The following is an 18,329-nucleotide window of genomic DNA, read 5'->3' on the forward strand; positions in this document are numbered from 1 at the left end:
TCTACCCAGAATAGGAGAAACACAGGGATTGGTATCCACCCCTGCTGAGCGGGATAAAAAATGCTGGTTCATAGCTAAATTTTAAAGGCTGCTTAGGTACAATGGTCAAATTAAATGTTTCAGCAGAAGAGGAAGTTTTATAAAATGCCACAGTGTGAAAAATTACATATAAAAGTAAGTTTAATAACATGAAACTTTACAATTTCATTAAATTAATGCAATGTTAGTAACCATCCAAATAATTAAGTGGTTTATCTTAATTTTTTGATCTAATCATCCTTTTCAAAACCTCCTCTAAAGAAATAACTGTCCCAAACTAGAACTTGTATACTTTACAAATAGCTTCAAAATAGCTTGTTTTATTATTATTATTATTATTATTATTATTATTTTTAATGTTTATTTATTTTGAGAGAGAGACAGAACGCGAGGGCAGAGGGGCAGAAAGAGAGGGAGACACAGAATTCAAAGCAGACTCAAGGCTCTGAGCTGTCAGCACAGAGCCCAATGGGGGCGCTTGAACTCACAAATCGTGAGATCATGACCTGAGCCGAAGTTAGAAGTTTAATGGACTGAGCCACGAGGTGCCCCCAAGTAACACAGTTTTTACATCACAAACTAAATCTAGGCTAAATTCTTAGCAAGACACTGGGAAATAAAGACAGCAAAATTCTTACTTCCTATAGTGTTCAAAGGTTGGGAAAAAATTCCAGAAAGTAAAAAGAAACATTTTTTTAAAGTTTTAAATATCATAAAGTACTACTACCACTTTTTAGAAATTTTGAAAAGAGAGAAAATGAGAGGAAAATACCTGTAAGCCTACCATCTCCGGTAATCACTAGTATATTTTAGTATATTTCCTGTCTTTTTTTTCATAAGCACATTTTTATATAGTAGCAATTATAGTATATACGAACTCGTATCCTGCCTTTTTTAGTGTTATATAAACAACGTACTTTTCAAGGATTTAAAACTATAGACATAACAGTCTCTCCTAAAAACGTACATTCATATCCCCTGAACAATGTAACTTCCTATCTTATTCTAAAGCCAAAAAGCCAGAAGACAGATTTCTCGAGTTTGCAAATCATCCCAAAATTATACATTCAACGGATATTTTATCTCACTTGACAATATAAAAGCAACACAAAGTACATTCACATAGTTATTAAACATGTCTCCTATTCCTCAAATTACCATTTAAAACACACGAAGTTTTAGGTCTGTAATGTATGAAACCCTCAGGCCCAACAATATCACTTAGAAGCAATCATAGTTACTACTCTCCCTCTTCTCCTCCTGGCCTGTTCGGAACTAAAGGGTCAGGGGGAACTGAGTGTAAGGCAGGCATCCATGCCTGATGCTAAGGAGCCACATCAGAGCAGAGCCGGGGGGGGGGGGGGGGGGGGGGGGGGGCGGTGAGAGCACCAGAGCTTGGGGAGTCAGGACAGCATGCGCATAGGAGGGCTGTTGGTGTAGCAGACAGGGCCTGAACAAGGTCAAGAGGCCAGGCCCTGCAGATGTTAATACCTGAGCAGAATGAGGGGGCAGCCAAGCTGATGAGTGGCCGGGGTGGACTGTTAGAGCCAGGGCTGGGTGAGGAAGTGGGGGCAGACTGGCACCGAGTACTGACAAGTGAACCTCAGGCTGGGTTTCAGCCTGTCAGCTGGGTGCCTATGCGTAACAGACAAGCCACTCAAACAGAACACCTTGACCATTGAATACAGGCCTCCCCACCATCTGAAAATAGGGCATTTCTATGAAACCTTTCATAACCCAAATTGGCATAAAGTGAAAAAGTAATTACCATTAATTTATAAGGAAAATTGTTTCAGCTTTCCCAGACCCCCCAAAATAGCCTCTCTCAGGATTCTGATACCTTAGCACACATCTTGCTAATAGATGCACAAAATAAACTGAGCTAAAGTATAGATGCTCACAGATGCAGTTCAAAGCCATGGTGGCTGATGCTGAGATGCGGAGTGTAGTTCCAGGGGCAGGAGCTCCGCGGAGACACTCTAGCTGAGTGTGTCTATAATAGCTCAGTTCAATGCAAAATAAATGCTGAACGCTACTTTCACTTTTTGCCTTTCTTTGTGGCAGTGAATGTCCTCTTCAGATTTCTTTCAGTTAGCAAAAACAGGGACACAGGTAGATTGCCCGTAAAAGCAAACAGCCTAATGTGAACTTTCAAAAAATGGGAGATACCTACCTGTACCATGCAAGTATTAAAAAGAATGAGGTAGAGCTCTATGTGTAGATATGGGAAAATGTGCAAAATAAAAGTGGGGGAAACAATTTCTCTAGTATGATTCCTTCTCTATACCCTTTTAAAAAAGATATACATATATCTATATACATACCCATCCACAAACAAATGTGCACATGCACACTCACACACACACACACACACACACACACACACACACCTTGCCATCATGTGAACTGAATATTATATAACTGACTCCTCCTCTGTCCAGCCTCCTTCTCTGATATGGAGTGGGTGGACTAGGCCTTTTCTCTTCCTCAAAGTGAATGAAAGGGGTAGTTAGGAAGTGATCATCTTACCATCATTTGGATTTTCTAGGTTCAGTATAAGGTCAGTTCTGTCAGTAAAAGTTTCATCATCTTCACACCGATACTTTTTATACAATCAGACCATACTTTAAACATTTTTTTTTGTATTGTTTTTGTAATACCATGACTCAGTGTTTTGGAAGATTAAATTTTATGGACGCTGCTTATTGCATTATAGTGGATAAGCAAGAAATCATCAACGATGAGACCAGCAAGGACTTGAAACAAGTTTTTTACTCTCCATTTTATAACTTTATAAAGCTTGAACCTTTTTTTTTAAACTGGTATTACATACTTTTGTTGTTGTTTTTTAATGTTAAGACAGGATCTATTTGGATGGTGGAAAAATGGCTCTTTTAAATTGTATTCTTGGGGCACCTGGGTGGCTCAGTCGGTTAAGCGTCCGACTTCAGCTCAGGTCGTGATCTCGCGGTCCGTGAGTTCGAGCCCCACGTCGGGCTCTGGGCTGATGGCTCCGAGCCTGGAGCCTGCTTCAGATTCTGTGTCTCCCTCTCTCTCTGCCCCTCCCCCGTTCATGCTCTGTCTCTCTCTGTCTCAAAAATAAACTTTATAAAAAAACAAAAAAAATTACATTGCATTCTTTACATTTTTCTATACTAAAATCTTAATGCTTTTTAAAAAAAATGAACACACATAATATTGCAGAAATATCACTTCTAATAATTTATCCAAGGGAAGTCGCTGGATAAATTCACAAATGTATATGAAAGAGTGGATTTAGATTACTGTAAAATGGAAAATAAATTTCTAATAGGGACTATCACTAAATGTATTTATTTACTGTACGTTAGATGTACAATATTATGGCAAACCCATAGACTGAAATACTATTAAGTTATACCCTGTTCAAAATCTAGTAAGCAAAAGAAAAATGTTATAAAAGACTGTGCAGTATAATTCAAAAATCTGTATGAATAAATACATAAAATTTAAAAGTAAACATGGATATATACCAAAATGTTAACAGAGATTATCTCTAAGTAATAGAACTATGGTGAGTTTTCTTTTGGTTAATCTTTACTTTCAAATTTTTTAATTTTAGTTTTTAGATGTTTATTTTTGAGAAAGAGAGAGAGAGCACGCAAGCAGGGGAAAGGCAAAGAGAGAGGGGTACAGAGGATCTGAAGCAGGCTCTGTGCTGACAGCAGACAGACTGATGCCGGGCTTGAACTCACAAACCACAAGATCATAACCTGAGCTGAAGCTGGACACTTAATCAACTGAGCCACCCAGGCGCCCCTGTATTTTCTAATTTTTAAAAATAAACATAAATCACTTGTACAACATTTGTTTCAAAAAAAAAAAGATAACTTACTTTTAGAAGATTCATCATATATGTTCTGAACACCTACTTCATATAAGGCATTTTGGGAACTAAAACAGCAGTAACAGCAGTTGAGCTTTATTAAGTAACTATTATATGCCAACCATTTCAGTCACTTTATATCGATTTTTGGAGCACCTCTTTGAGGTCGTATATCAGTTAGGATTAAGTTTGTGTACAGATCACTTAAAAACTGAAAATGGCAGGAGCTTAGCCAATGTTTTTAAATTTTTTTTTTTTCAACGTTTATTTATTTTTGGGACAGAGAGAGACAGAGCATGAACGGGGGAGGGGCAGAGAGAGAGGGAGACACAGAATCGGAAACAGGCTCCAGGCTCTGAGCCGTCAGCCCAGAGCCCGACGCGGGGCTCGAACTCACGGACCGTGAGATCGTGACCCGGCTGAAGTCGGACGCTCAACCGACTGCGCCACCCAGGCGCCCCAAGCCAATGTTTTTAAACAAAGAGATGTCTGTTTCTCTCCACTTAAAAAAAGAGAGAGTGGCACCTGGCTGGCTCAGTTGGTGAAGCACACAACTCTTGATCTCTGGGTTGTGAGTTCGAGCTCCACGTTGGGCATAGACTTACTGGAAGGAAGGAAACGAGGGAGGAAGGAAGGAAGGAAGGAGAGGAGAAAGGAAGGAAGGAAGGTGAGTAGCAGCCTAAGGTGCCCCAAGGTCCTTGAGCTCCAATGCTTCTGCTATGCCATCCCCAACGCATAGCTTCTATCTTCACAATCACTTCATAGTTCATATGAGCTGTTAGAGTTCCAGCTATTACACGTGCATTCCAGGAAGTAGAAAGGGAAAAAGGCAGCTCTATTAAAGCAGCATTTCTGAAAGTCCCATATAATGCTTTTGCTGATTGCCCACTGACCAGGACTTAGTCACATGTACTAGATACATGTGAGACTGGGAAACATAATAAGTCACCTTTTTTTTTTTTAAGTTTATTTATTTTAAGAGAGAGATAGAGCACGAGTTGGGTAGGGGTAGAGAGGGTGGGGAGAGAGAGAATCCCACACAGGCTCCACACTGTCAGGACAGAGTCCAATGTGGGGCCCGAACCCACAAACCACGAGGTCATGACCTGAGCCAAAACCAAGAGTCGGACACTTAACCGACTGAGCCACCCAGGCACCGTAATCATTCATCTTTTTATCCTGCAATGTGCCCAGCCAAAAAATTGACTTCTGTGTCTTAAGAGAATGGACATTAGAGTTGGCAAAAAAATCTGTGCCACAGGCAGGTATTATTGTCCTCATTTACAGACAGAAAACAGAGGTGCAAAGGCACGTGGTTAAGTGACAGAACCATACTCTGAAACCAGTCTATGTACCTTTCACTCCATACTATATCCCATTAGAAAATCATACACATGAAAATAAAATACAAACACACTTACAGGACATTTATATATAATTATAGGCAGTTTATTATTAAATGAAATTTGACAGATGAGAAAGCATCTACCAAAAGAACAAAACTGAGAGGCATTCCTGACAAATAGAACAACAGTAACAAATATTTCTTTCTTTTTTTTTTTTTAAGTAATCTCTTCACTCAACGTGAAGCTCAAGCTCATGACCCGGAGATCAAGAGTCGCATGCTGCACCAACTAAGCCAGCCAGGCACCAGACCAATACTTCTGAAGCACTTACTATGTGCCAAGAGTTTTCTAAGATGTGTAAATTTTTTTCTTTTTTTTAGTGTAGCATATATAAAGCACATAAAGTCCACTAATCCTAAGCGTACAGCTCAAAGAACTTTTACATATGAATACCCTGTGTAAACCACCCGTCACACCTCAGGTTCCTTCGTGTCCCTTTCCAGGCAGTAACCATCCCCCAGAAGGAATCACCCATCTGACTTCAATCCACGGATTAGTTTTGCCTTTTCTTGAATTTCATTTAAACAAAATCATACAGTAGTAGTATTTTGTGTATGGTTTCTTTTGTGCAAAATAGTATCTGTAGGATTCATTCATGCTATTGTATATAACAGCAGGGTTTTTTTTCCCTTGCTGAGTATTATTCCATCTAATAGAAACACCAGCATTTATTAATTCATTCTCCTGTTGACAGACATGAACATTTGTTCCCAGTTTTGACTATTATGAGGAAAGCTCTTATAAACATTCTTCTATGTGTCTTTAATGTATATAGTCACTTATTTAAATCTCTTGGGTATTATCTAGCAGTAGAATTGCTGGTTATAGGGCAGACATACACTTCACTTTATTTTTTTAAATTAATTAATTAATCATCTGTTTTGTATCTTAAAGTCCTCATATGAGTGAAGTCATATATTTGTCTTTCTCTGACTAATTTCACGTAGCATAATGCCTTCCAGTTCCACCCACATAGTTGCAAATGGCAAGATTTCATTCTTTTTGATTGCTGAGTAATACTCCATTGTGTGTATATATATACACACACATATATATATACACATATATATATATGTGTATATATATATATATATATATATATATATATATATATATAGCACATCTTCTTTATCCATTCATCCATCGATGGACATTTTGGCTCTTTCCATAGTTTGGCTACTGTCAATCATACACTTCACTTTAACAGACACTGCCAAAGACCTGTCAAAGGGGGTTGTACCAATTTACACCCTCCCTAGTAGTGTATGAGTTCTGGCCACTCCTTCATCTCACCAGGACTTAGACTATTAGGCTTTTTGATTTTAGCCATTCTGTTAACGTTGTGGCATCTCACTGTGGTATCCGCACAAACTTTACAAACTAATTTATTTCTTACCATACCAGGCCACACATCCTTTGTCACCACAGAATCATAATTTATTTTTTTAAATGACTTTTGTAGATCATCACGTTCTGCTGGCATCAAGCATTATACACTCTAAAAATATTACTAATCCAAAACAGGTCAGTTCTAGGACATTCTAGGTCAGTTCTCTTCTATCAAAGATGGCAATTTAAGTCATAAATGTAGATAAAAGATGGAAGAAAATACCAGGAGTGTGTAGAGTCGTGGAAGTCAAAGGAAGAGAATCCTTAAACAGAAAAGAATGGTCAACAGTGACAGATACACCATTAAAAGGTCAAATAAGGTAAAGACTTGAGTGTCTGTTGGTCATAAGAACTTGGGTAAGTGCAGGTTCAGTGGCATGGCAGGGGTCACAGTGAAATGAGAAGTGGGTGGGAAAAAAGAATGGAAACAGCAACTGCAGCCAATCCTTTCAAGGGGTTTATCCAGGGAGGCAAGTGGACAACAGAGTGGTAGCTGAACAGGAATACGGAGCTCAGGAAAGCCTTTTTTTTTTTTTTTTTTTTTTTTTTTTTTTAAGGATAGAGGAGAGCTAAGCTTGTTTAAACAGTGGTGGAAAGGAATCAGTAGAGAAGAAACAAAGGTCTGAGAGCAAACCCCAAGAGGGAGGCAGGGTGTGGCCTCCAACTGGAGCTGCAGGGATTAGCATTTGTCAGGAAGAAGAGTGCTTCCCTGGGAACAGAAGGTAATGAGGAAAGAAAGGTAAGGATGCAGGTATATATGTAGGTGTAGGGGCCTTACGCTGATGAACCTCTCCTCTGATGGCTGCTCTTTTCTCTTTGAGATAACAAGGGCGATTATCTGCTGGGAGTAAAGTGAAAGATGGAAAAATCGAGGGTAAAGAAGGTTTAAGATAGGTGTGAAATTGAAAAAAAAGAAGCAAGAACCTACAGGTTCCCTAAGCAGAGAGTTTGTATGTATGTATGATTTATGCATATATGTATGTATGTACGTATTTGCCAATAACTATATCACTTTATTCTGTATCCCAGTAAAGCAAAAGTCTCAAATGGGAGGTAAGCGGAGAGTTTTTCAAAAAGCAGAGGTAGGGGCTAAACCTTTGAGAACATGAATCTTGATTAGAAACTGTAAATGAGGGGCGCCTGGGTGGTGCAGTCGGTTAAGCGTCCGACTTCAGCCAGGTCACGATCTCGCGGTCCGTGAGTTCGAGCCCCGCGTCAGGCTCTGGGCTGACGGCTTGGAACCTGGAGCCTGTTTCCGATTCTGTGTCTCCCTCTCTCTCTGCCCCTCCCCCGTTCATGCTCTGTCTCTCTCTGTCCCAAAAATAAATAAATGTTGAAAAAAAAAATTTAAAAAGAAACTGTAAATGAGAGGAAAAGACAGAACCAGATAAAGAATGGGCAAGACTGGGGAGAGCTAACAGAACCAGGAGAATGTGGATCACAGACAAGATGGGAGGAAAATGTCCTAAAAAGAAAAGGAAGAGGCACATCAGTGTTTTATAAGTAAGGAGACTAACGACTGAGAAAGGTCCTTGTTTTTGATGACAGGGCATTAAATAAATGGTGTCAAAGGGACGGTAAGGACAGCTAACAGCTAGCTACAGCTTACGAAGACAATCAGTGAGCAAACAAATAGAACATTTTTTTGTAAAATTGGTGAGAAAAAATAAAAACAAAAGGGGCAAGCAACCTCAAACACAATAGTTTAAAGTTGGGGAAAAAAGCCTATACATGTTTTTAAATTGCAGCAAAAACAAACAAACAAAACAAACAAACAAGATCCACAAAGGATGAAGACATGGAAGAGGTTTGAGGCAGGTTAGGTCTCATGGAAGAAAGAGGCTTAAGAGTCTGAGAAGGATGGCAGCGCTTACAGAACTGGGAAAAAGACAAGAAAAGTATGTATAGTGTAATGAAGGCTCAGACCAAGAAAGGTAAACTTTCTCATACCAAGTCAGTGAAGCTTGCTCATGGTGTACCAGGCTGTAATCTACGAAAATAAAATAGCCCGGCCATTTTAGAGAAGAAGCCTGGCTACTTGAGGATAAAATCTTTAAGAGCTACTCAACAACAAGGTGGATAGTTAATAGATTAATGGCTGGACATTTGATTGAAGTTGGATAGCATAATTCATAGAGGGTCTGGCCTACATGACTCTTCATCTCTCTCCTAAAGCTGGGCACAAGAGTGAACAAAATAGACTAGTGCCAAAGATAGAAAAACTAGTCATTTTCTCCACTCAGGGGAATGCCTTGCCTTGGCTTTCGGTGTAAATAATGGAAGATCAGTGGAGCCAAGGAACCCGGTGATATGATGAGGGCAAAAGTGAAGTCTTGGGTACTGAGTGAAGAAGAGGCATGTTTGTGGGGAGAAATTGGGTTTGAGGAAATTAATAAACACAAGGAAACAGGAACACATAACATCAACAGAGGAGGAGATACAGCAGGTGATTGTAGTTTTTCTGGGGAGGAATGAATGGAAAATCAAAACGGGATCATCTCCCGGCAGTAACAGCAGAAGTGTATGTCGGTCTGGTTTTATAGAACATACACACACAATTGCCAAAGTTCTTTAGCCTGCTTAGTGAGAGAGGACTGCCTATTCAATCAAGTCCTTCTTAGGCCAGTGTTTCATGAACTGCCCTAACCAAACCCATGGCAAGAAATACATGTTTTGTCATAATACACACACAAACACACGCACACACACGCGCACACCTGAAATAGAAGTTTCACAAAATAATTACCATATGATAAAGTAAAACATAAAGTGAACATCAAATATTATGTTCCCATTATGCAAATACATTTAAAATTCCAAAATAAGTAATATAAAATAAATTATATATAATATAATATAATATAATATAATATAATATAATATAATATAGTATAAAAAATATACAATTAACAAAGATCCAATGTAATGCAGTGGGTGACTTTTCCTGTTCATAAATTAATTCCAGTCTGGAAAACACAAACACAATGCTACGTACTTATCAGGATCACTAGAGTCTTTTATTCTTTTGTTTTGAATTGGGTCAGGGTTGAAAATCCTCCTTGAAACAATGAGTTGATGTGAATGGCAAAAATAGTACTACACTCTTTCTACTTTGCAATTTAGAAATGTATTATTTGGCCATAATACAAAATGATGATAAGTAAGCAATGTCATAGACTCATTCTTCAGAGTAAATGAAGAACTAAGCCACAAGAAGTCATTTTCTTGACAAACTAAAAGTATAGTACAACTTATAATATCTGGACTGTGATACCTGTATCTCACTCTAGCCACCTCATCAGCATGATGAAATGTCCCATAATGGTATAGAATGGGGGTATGTCATCACTAAGAGGTGAAGTTTTAATTTTCAGCTGATATATCATCAAAAATCATAAACATAACATCCATCAATTCTAGATGAATACTTTTTTCCAAGAGGTATGTAGCCATTTTTCTCTTCCGCCACTGATAGACAACAAAATAAAACAATAATGAGTCTCTTCCAGGAAAGGTCCATGAATAAAAAGGAAACTGTGATCATTTTACATTTTTTTCTTTGAAAATACTTGGAAAGGTTTACTGAAAAGTCCAGTATGCTATGTTTCCAAGAGTCTTTTTTAATTTTAAAGATGTTTAACTTTCATTTGCAACATTAATACAAATACAGAGTCTGTCATTTTAGTCAGGTTTTGCACATTTGATAAACCCATATTTTAAATAATCTTCATTAAAAGTCTTAGACTCTTTCTCAATTCACTATTTTCTCAACATTTTTGTACATCCAAATGCAGCTATTGAACATGTTTCTGTATTCTTTACTTCATGCCTTCTTCTTCTGATAGCTAAGTAATAAATTCTAAGGACAAATGGATCTCATTTTCTCTTAAATTATCATTATCACTGAACTCTTAAGAATACTACACTTTAGGAACACATTTAAAGTTCACAAATAAGACTTGGTTAGACAGCATCTCACCATTTTCACCAGAGGCCAATACAGTTCTGCTACATTTTGCTTGACCTTGAATTCTGCTCATCTAAATGAACTGGGTGATGATAACCACTGCGCTATGATCACACTCAAATGGGCCGTTACTTTAGTTCACATAACGTTCCTCTTCTGTTCCATGTTACCCCTTCCAGTTTAAGTAGGGACCAGGGAAAAGACAGTTTGAGTGAATGCTGTTGTAGAGCCGGCTGTGTCATTTCCTCCCAGCAGGTCCTATTATCATCGGCCTTAACAGACTCTTAAATAATCAGAGTACCAAAGAATACAGCTAAATATTTAAATATCGGGGCACCTGGGTGGCTCAGTGGGTTAAGCGTTTGACTCTTGATTTAGGTTCAGGTCATGATCTCACAGTTTGTGAGTTCAAGGCCTGTGTCCAGCTCTGTGCTGACAACGTGGAGCCTGTTTGGGGTTCTCTCTCCTCCTCCTTGGCTCTCTCTCTCTCAAAATAAATAAATAAACATTAAAAAATTTAAATATAAAACTATGCTTCATATTGCTAAGTAACCAATTCAAACATATTCTAGATAGCTGGTGTTTTTTGTTTTTTTACTCTGGTAGATAAAAAGAAAGAAAAAAAGCACATCTCTTTTAAGTAAGTAGCTGCAAGAATAACATGCACGCGCACACACACACACACACACACACACACACACACACACACACACACCGCAATCTGTCCTAAAATTTAACATCCACACATGGGGTGCCTGAGTGGCTCAATCGGTTAAGCATCTGACTTTGGCTCAGGTCATGGTCTCACGGTTCCTGAGTTCCAGCCCCATGTCAGGCTCTGTGCTGACTTATGAGAGCCTGAAACCTCTTTCAGATTCTGTGTTTCCCTCTCTCTTTCTCTCTGCCTCTCTTCTGCTTGTGCTCTGTCTCTTTCTCTCTCAAAAATAAATAAACATTAAAAAATTAAAAAAAAATAACATCCACACAAAAAAATCCACACGTATGCCATTTGTAACTTTGAAGGAAAATTAATAATTTTCTTCCATGTCCTCTGCTGTAAACATTTATCACTGCTGTAAACACTTCCAAAGTCAGAAATCTAACTTTATTTTTTTTATCAATATTTATTTATTTATTTATTTATTTATTTATTTATTTATTTATTTTTGAGACAGAGAGAGACAGAGCATAAATGGGGGAGGGTCAGAGAGAGAGGGAGACACAAAATCTGAAGCAGGCTCCAGGCTCTGAGCTGTCAGCACAGAGGCTGACACGGGGCTCGAACTCACGGACCCTGAGATCATGACCTGAGCTGAAGTCGGACGCTTAACCGACTGAGCCACCCAGGCACCCCAAGAAATCGAACTTTAAAAAAATAGAGCATAAATAATAAACTTTAACTAATATAAGTGGATTAATACTGCCTAAGTCGAATGCTAAAGAGTCCATTCTCAGGCTGCTACCCAGGAATCTAAGACTTATAAGGATAAAAATATTGAATTTCCTTTTCAAAAACAGGGGGTATAAGAGAAACATCTGAGATAGCTAGATGTGAAGAAGTAAGTCCTTTACATTTCCTTCTCTTACCTCACCATCAGTTACTTAATACTTCAATCTCACAACCCGTTCTAATGCCCATGAAGTGAAGAAAAATTGCATGTTTTCTTTTCTTTAGGATAAAAATTATTTATTTAAGTCAGAGAGGAAAAAGATCAAAGATTCCATCCTGTCTAACCCTCTTGGAACCAGTGCAGGATAATCCTTCAAGTTTTGGTCTTTTATTTCACCCAGTTTTCAAAACCCCCACTTTCACTGAGGCAAACAGACCGCCATTTTATTAATTTAGTAAGAAGCACTGAATACTGAAAATATTTCCAAACGTATTTTTGATCCTGACATTGTCCAAGTTAATCCACTTCTCTGTGTCTCAGGTTCTAAAACAATAAGGGGAATATTTTCCACCTGTTATATGAAAGAAAAGGAGGATGAACTTAAAATTTCCATAGGTTTCAAGAAATGTATTAGAATTTAAAAGCAGGAGGTATAACTCTGAAGAACTTTTTTTATTTTTATTTTTTATTTTTTTTGTTTATTTAAAAAAAATTTTTTTTAGCGTTTCATTTATTCTTGAGAGAGAGAGAGAGAGAGAGAGAGAGAGACACACAGAGTACAAGCAAGAGAGGGGCAGAGAGAGAGGGGGACACAGAATCCGAAGCAGGCTCTAGGCTCTCAGCACAGAGCCCGATGTGGGGCTCGAACTCACGAACCGTGAGATCATGACCTGAGCCGAAGCTGGAAGCTTAACCGACTGAGCCACCCAGGCGCCCCTGAAGAACTTTTTTTAAAACTAAACTTACAAGGGCGCCTGGGTGGCTCTGTTGGTTAGGTGGCTGACATCAGTTCAGGTTATGATGTCACAGTTCGTGGGCTCTGTGCTGACATTTCGGAGCCTGGAGCCTGCTTGGGATTCTGTGTCTCCCTCTCTGCCCCTCCCCCACTCGTACTCTGTCTCCTCTCTCTCAAAAAAAAAAATAAACATTTTTAAAAAGTTAAAAATAAGTAAAACTAAACTTACAAATCTAAGTACTTAAAAAAACACTCCTTATGACAGGATCAACCAAATGTGGCCCATCACCTGTTTCTGTATGGCCTCTGAACAAAGCCCGGTTTTTACATTTTTAAATGGTTGAAAAAATAATCAAAGAAGTATAATATTCTGTGACATGTGAAAATTATATGAAATTCAGATTTTAGTGACCATAAATAAACTTTCATTGGAACAGAGCCCATGCTCATTCATTGAAGTATTGTCCATGGCTTTTTATAGCAGAATTGCGTAGCTGTGACAGAGACATATGGCCCACCAAGTCTAGTATTCACCATTCTAGCCCTTTACAGAGAAAGTTTGCCACCTTCTCCCTTAAGAGACCATACGTTTATTCTAATGATACTACAAATTAGGAAAATATTTCTGAAAGTCCATTTTTGAAAATGCTTTCAAAGCCATACCACATTCTTTTGAGTTTCCTCAGTGGTGGCAAACCTTCATTCTTTGGGGATGAATATGAATTTTGGAGATGGCTAAGCTACTTGGAGCCAAAATTGAGTAAGGTTGGTTATGAAGATGAATCAACCAACAAACATTTATTAATAATCCATATTTATGGGAAGTGAAGATCTCTTCGGAAAAAAAAGCACTTTCTCTGACTTCCGAGAGCTAACAATTGAGTGAGGGTATAGTCATATGCTTTCATAGGTTTGACTCAAGCTAAATTGGCAATATATGCACAGAAATAGAAAGTACAGAGGAGGAAAAAGAATTCTGTAATAAAACTAGAAGGTCTACATTCTTGTATGGCTGTGAATTTGCTATAAAGTTGTTTCATTTGTTTGTTTGTTTGCTTTAACAAACAGGAACTCCAATAATACCTCAGGCAATACACTTCTGGAATAAATGAGTGACTCCCGAATACAATTTTATTTTACTATTTTATGTTTTTAAGATTTTATTTTGAAGTAAATCCCTACACCCAACATGGGGCCCAAACTCACAACCCTGAGATCAAGAATCATATCGTATGATTGCTCTCCCTGAGCAATTTCCTCTGCTCTTAAGGCTTCAAATACCACTTACTGGCTAACTCTGAAATCTGGATCACCAATCTCAGCCTCCCTCCTGGGCTCTGGATCCTCCCGACCTGACATCTCTACCTGAATGCTCCAGACAGACACACTTCAAACTCAACGTGTTCAACACTGAAACAATGATCTTCCTCTCACATTAAAAAATAAAACAAGTTCTCCTACCCACGGTTTCCCAAACTAAGAAACTAAGCCATTTACTTTTTCTGTTCACCTTCAAAGCCAATCACTTTTGAGGCCCCTGTAAATTCTCCATCTTGACATGTCCTCTCCTCTTTATTACGATTTCCCCACTCCAGGCCCTATCCTCTCTTATCTGGACGATTTCAATAGCGTTAAGCCTTCTAACTTATCTCTTTATCTTCTGCCTCTCTCCATCCCATCCAGCCTCCACACCGTACCACCATACTATCTTTCCTAATTACCTACCATCCTTCACTGGCTCTCCATTGTCTTTAGAATCGAGTCCAAAGTCCCTAACATGATACAGAAACTCTTCACCGCGTGGCACCAGCCAACTTCTTTTTTCTGAGTCCTAACTTTTTATTTAGCTAAATCTGTATGTTGTTTTAGGACTCTTCTTGTACTTCAAAGTATTAAAACAGCTTTTAACACCATATTCTATAGTGAAACACTTTGCCAAACCGGACAAGTCTTCATTATTCCCAAGGAGAGACACTGAAACCCCACACTCACCTCATTTCTAGCAATTTCAGTGACCCTAATGCCACCATAATCAAACTCAGAAATGTTCTTTTTCCAGCTTGGTTCCAGGCACCATCCCCTTTAGCCCAGCCTCTCATCTTCATACACTCTCATCTTTAGGCAATAAACTACAATACATCCCTCACACATACCATAAACTTCCACATAATATTCTTGTTTTCATCCATATCTTCTAATTCCTTCCTCAAGTCAGTTAACTGCTATTCATCCTGCAAAGCCAAATTCAAATATGGTATCTCCTCTCCAATCTTCCTCCCTATCATACACAGAATTATTTTCCCTCATCACTATTCCCACTAAATTCTGTCTCAATCTCTGTTATAACTCTTATCACACTGAAATTGTAGGGACTTATTTACATGTCTGCTTATATGCTTTTTGAAACAAATTTTTTTTTTTTTATTTTAGAGAGAGAAAGAGAGTGCAAGCAGGGGAGAGGGCAGAGGGGGAGAGAGAGAATCTTAACCAGGCTCCACGTGCAGTGCGGAGCCGGACTCGGGGCTCAATCCCCAAGATCCTGGGATCGCGATCTGAGCCAAAATCAAGAGTCAGTCATTTAACCGACCGAGCCACCCAGCCATCTCTGGTTATAAGCTTTTTGAAGGCAGGGAAGCATTTTTTTTTTTTTTTCTTAAATCTAACATTTCACTTTTGGTCTGAGAACAGATATTTTAAACTCCTTGTTGAAAAATAATCACCTGTTCTATTATTAAGATAATACCATAATTGTAGTAACTGAGTGACTGAGAGTTTAGAAACAAAAAGAGTCCCGAGGCGTTCACCAGGGTGGGGGGAAAATGGTCTTATATACAAAGTATAATTAAACTGTAGCCTAGACAAGCTTTCATCTACATCTTGCAATGCCAGTTTCTTTCTCTCTCTGCTTCTTTTTTGAAGAAGTTCTTTACAGAACTCTCTTCTAAATACACATTGGATTTGATTTGTATTCCACTCACAGAATTTGAAACTCAGTATAATGCAGAGGTTGAGATCAGGATTTCTGGAGTCTAACTGTCTGGTTCGAATGCTAGCTTTGCTGCCTAGGCTGTTTGACAGGGGCGTTAATCAACCTCTATGTCTTTCAATGAGGAGACCAAAATAATGACACCCCTCATGGTGCTGTCTTAAGGATTAAATAAGTAATGCACGTAAAGAATTTAGAACACTGCCTGGCTCAAAGTAGGTCCCAATAAATGCTGACTGATGCTATCATCAGTTTTAAAAACAGCTTTCTTACTACTTATTTTAGCCCACTTGGTAGAGTGCAATCTCCTAGAAGGAAGGAATTATATTCTTCTCATACCCAAATACAATGTAAGTGCTAAAACGGTGCCCTGGAATATAGCAAGTGCTCAATAAATAATGTGACAGTAAGGCTTCAGACCTCCAAAATCAACAAATTACAAATCACAGCAAAATTTATATACAGAGTACATATTTAAAACATTTAAAATTGTTTTAAGTAGTTTCAAAACACCTATCTTCCACTGAACTGCTGAAACATAAAACTTTTAAAGCAACACACAAATTATGCTCACTGGGAACCTTCCCTCTACTCCATCTGGTTTACTTTTAGTCTCCTTTGGTCTAAAATTCTTGTCTATAAGACACACTACAGATCTTTTAAAATATAATTTCCAGGTTTAGAAAACTGTCTATTGTCACATCAAAAAAACCCAATATTCTTCCTTTATATCTGCGTCTTTAAAAATCTATTGCCATATTCAATATTAAAAAAACCCTGATGAAAGGCCAAGAGGTACAATTACTATATTTCCAGGTTTCTACCTGGGAGACTACTTCAGAACCACCTACAAATATCCCCAGTAAGTCTGATGGTAACAAATTGCTATTCCCTTTTTTTATTTCCGTTCTCCCCCTAAAACCCCTTATACATTCACATATCCATGGAAAAGAACGCAGGTGTCTATAATAAATGTACAAAAAAATACAGCTACATAGTAATTTTGTTTTGAAGGACTTAAATCTTACAAAAGCAAATGAAAGTCTTGATTTGAAGCCATACTCCCAGCTTACTTTACCAGGTAACTTAAACTAGAACTACTTACCTAAAGCAAAAAAAGTAAATTACGTATTCGATTGCTACCTAACTTCATGATAAATAATTCAGTAACAATGTATAGATAATATGTGCTATTCTGGAAAAATTTATTAATCAGTTAAAAATGGACCACACTTCAAGCAATGGCGATTCTGGGGGAAAAAAAGGAGCTTAAACAATTTACGCAGAAAACAAAGATTTAAGACTTTTATCTAAAACACTTGGAGGTGAATCACTAGCCTCGGGGTAAAGATTTACATAGTGCCTACTACGTGTCTGGCGTTTAGTAGTTTCTTTACAGAATATGCATGCTGCTGCTGCATCAATTTCAATACCTAACATTTACAGACGACTCTCACTCATCTCCTTTGGCTCTCAACACCCCTGGGCGCGAGCTTCCCAGTTTCACAGTAGTTTTGACTGAGGTATCACATGTGTTATGTGGGTCCTGGCGGAGACTCCAGCCCTTGACTCACAATCTAATCATCCTCTGCTATACTAGTTACTCAAAAGTTCTTAGATGTCCCACTGTCCGATTTTAAAATCAAAATCCTACTTGACGACTTTCAATATTGTGCTCCTCAGATTCTGTTAAGAATCGAAACACACACAAATGTTTAAAAGTCCACGGTCTCAGCCTGTGGACGTTCAAACTCGCCGGCCAGTCCCGGCGACAGCCCCGCGTTTCCTCCTGGATGGCGCGCTCCCTCTCCCGTCCCTAAGACTGCCGAGCGCCCCCGGCCCCTGGTCTCGGGCCCCGAGGTGAGCGGCGGAGAGACGCCTCGCCAGGCTCCGCCACAGCCACCGCGGCCCACCAGCCGGGCTCCCGACGCCAGTTGTCGCCGGGCTCGGGTCCGACCCTCGTGTGTCCCTCCGGGCAGGGGAGGCGCCCAGACTGCGGGGCCCGGCCGACACCTCCGCGCGTCCCGGCTCCCTCACTGCCAGCCCCGCTGCCCCGCTTCCGACGCCCAGCATGCGACACGCACCGCCTCGAGGGACCGAGGCACCCGCCTTAGAGGCCGCCCAGGATCGCCCCGCACCTACCTGCCTTCGACCTCCACGTCGCCCCCACGGCCGGGCTGCGAGGTTCTCGCTCTCACCGCGGAGGCGCCAGCTCTCGGCGCTAGCACTCGGAGTCGGCTGCGCCCCGCCCCCGCAGGCCCAGTCGAAGGCCCCGCCCCGCCCGGCCGCGGCCCCACCCCGCCCGGAAAAGCCGGGCTCTCATTGGCTCCT

At 39.5% G+C, this 18,329-nt stretch overlaps 1 protein-coding gene across 2 annotated transcripts in view; it reads right to left on the reverse strand.

Moving 5' to 3' along the window:
- DENND2C (DENN domain containing 2C) overlaps window positions 1-18,272 on the reverse strand; it is a 90,548-nt gene extending 72,276 nt beyond the window's left edge. For both annotated transcript variants that reach the window (XM_086717900.1, XM_086717899.1), the window contains exon 1: window positions 18,141-18,272. The gene's annotated coding sequence lies outside the window, so the exon portion shown is untranslated. The remainder of the gene's footprint in view (window positions 1-18,140) is intronic.
- Between the last annotated feature and the right edge of the window lie 57 nt (window positions 18,273-18,329).

Source organism: Puma concolor, chromosome C1 (assembly GCF_028749965.1).
Source record: "Puma concolor isolate L17-30 chromosome C1, mPumCon1.1.hap2, whole genome shotgun sequence".
Taxonomy (NCBI): domain Eukaryota; kingdom Metazoa; phylum Chordata; class Mammalia; order Carnivora; family Felidae; genus Puma; species Puma concolor.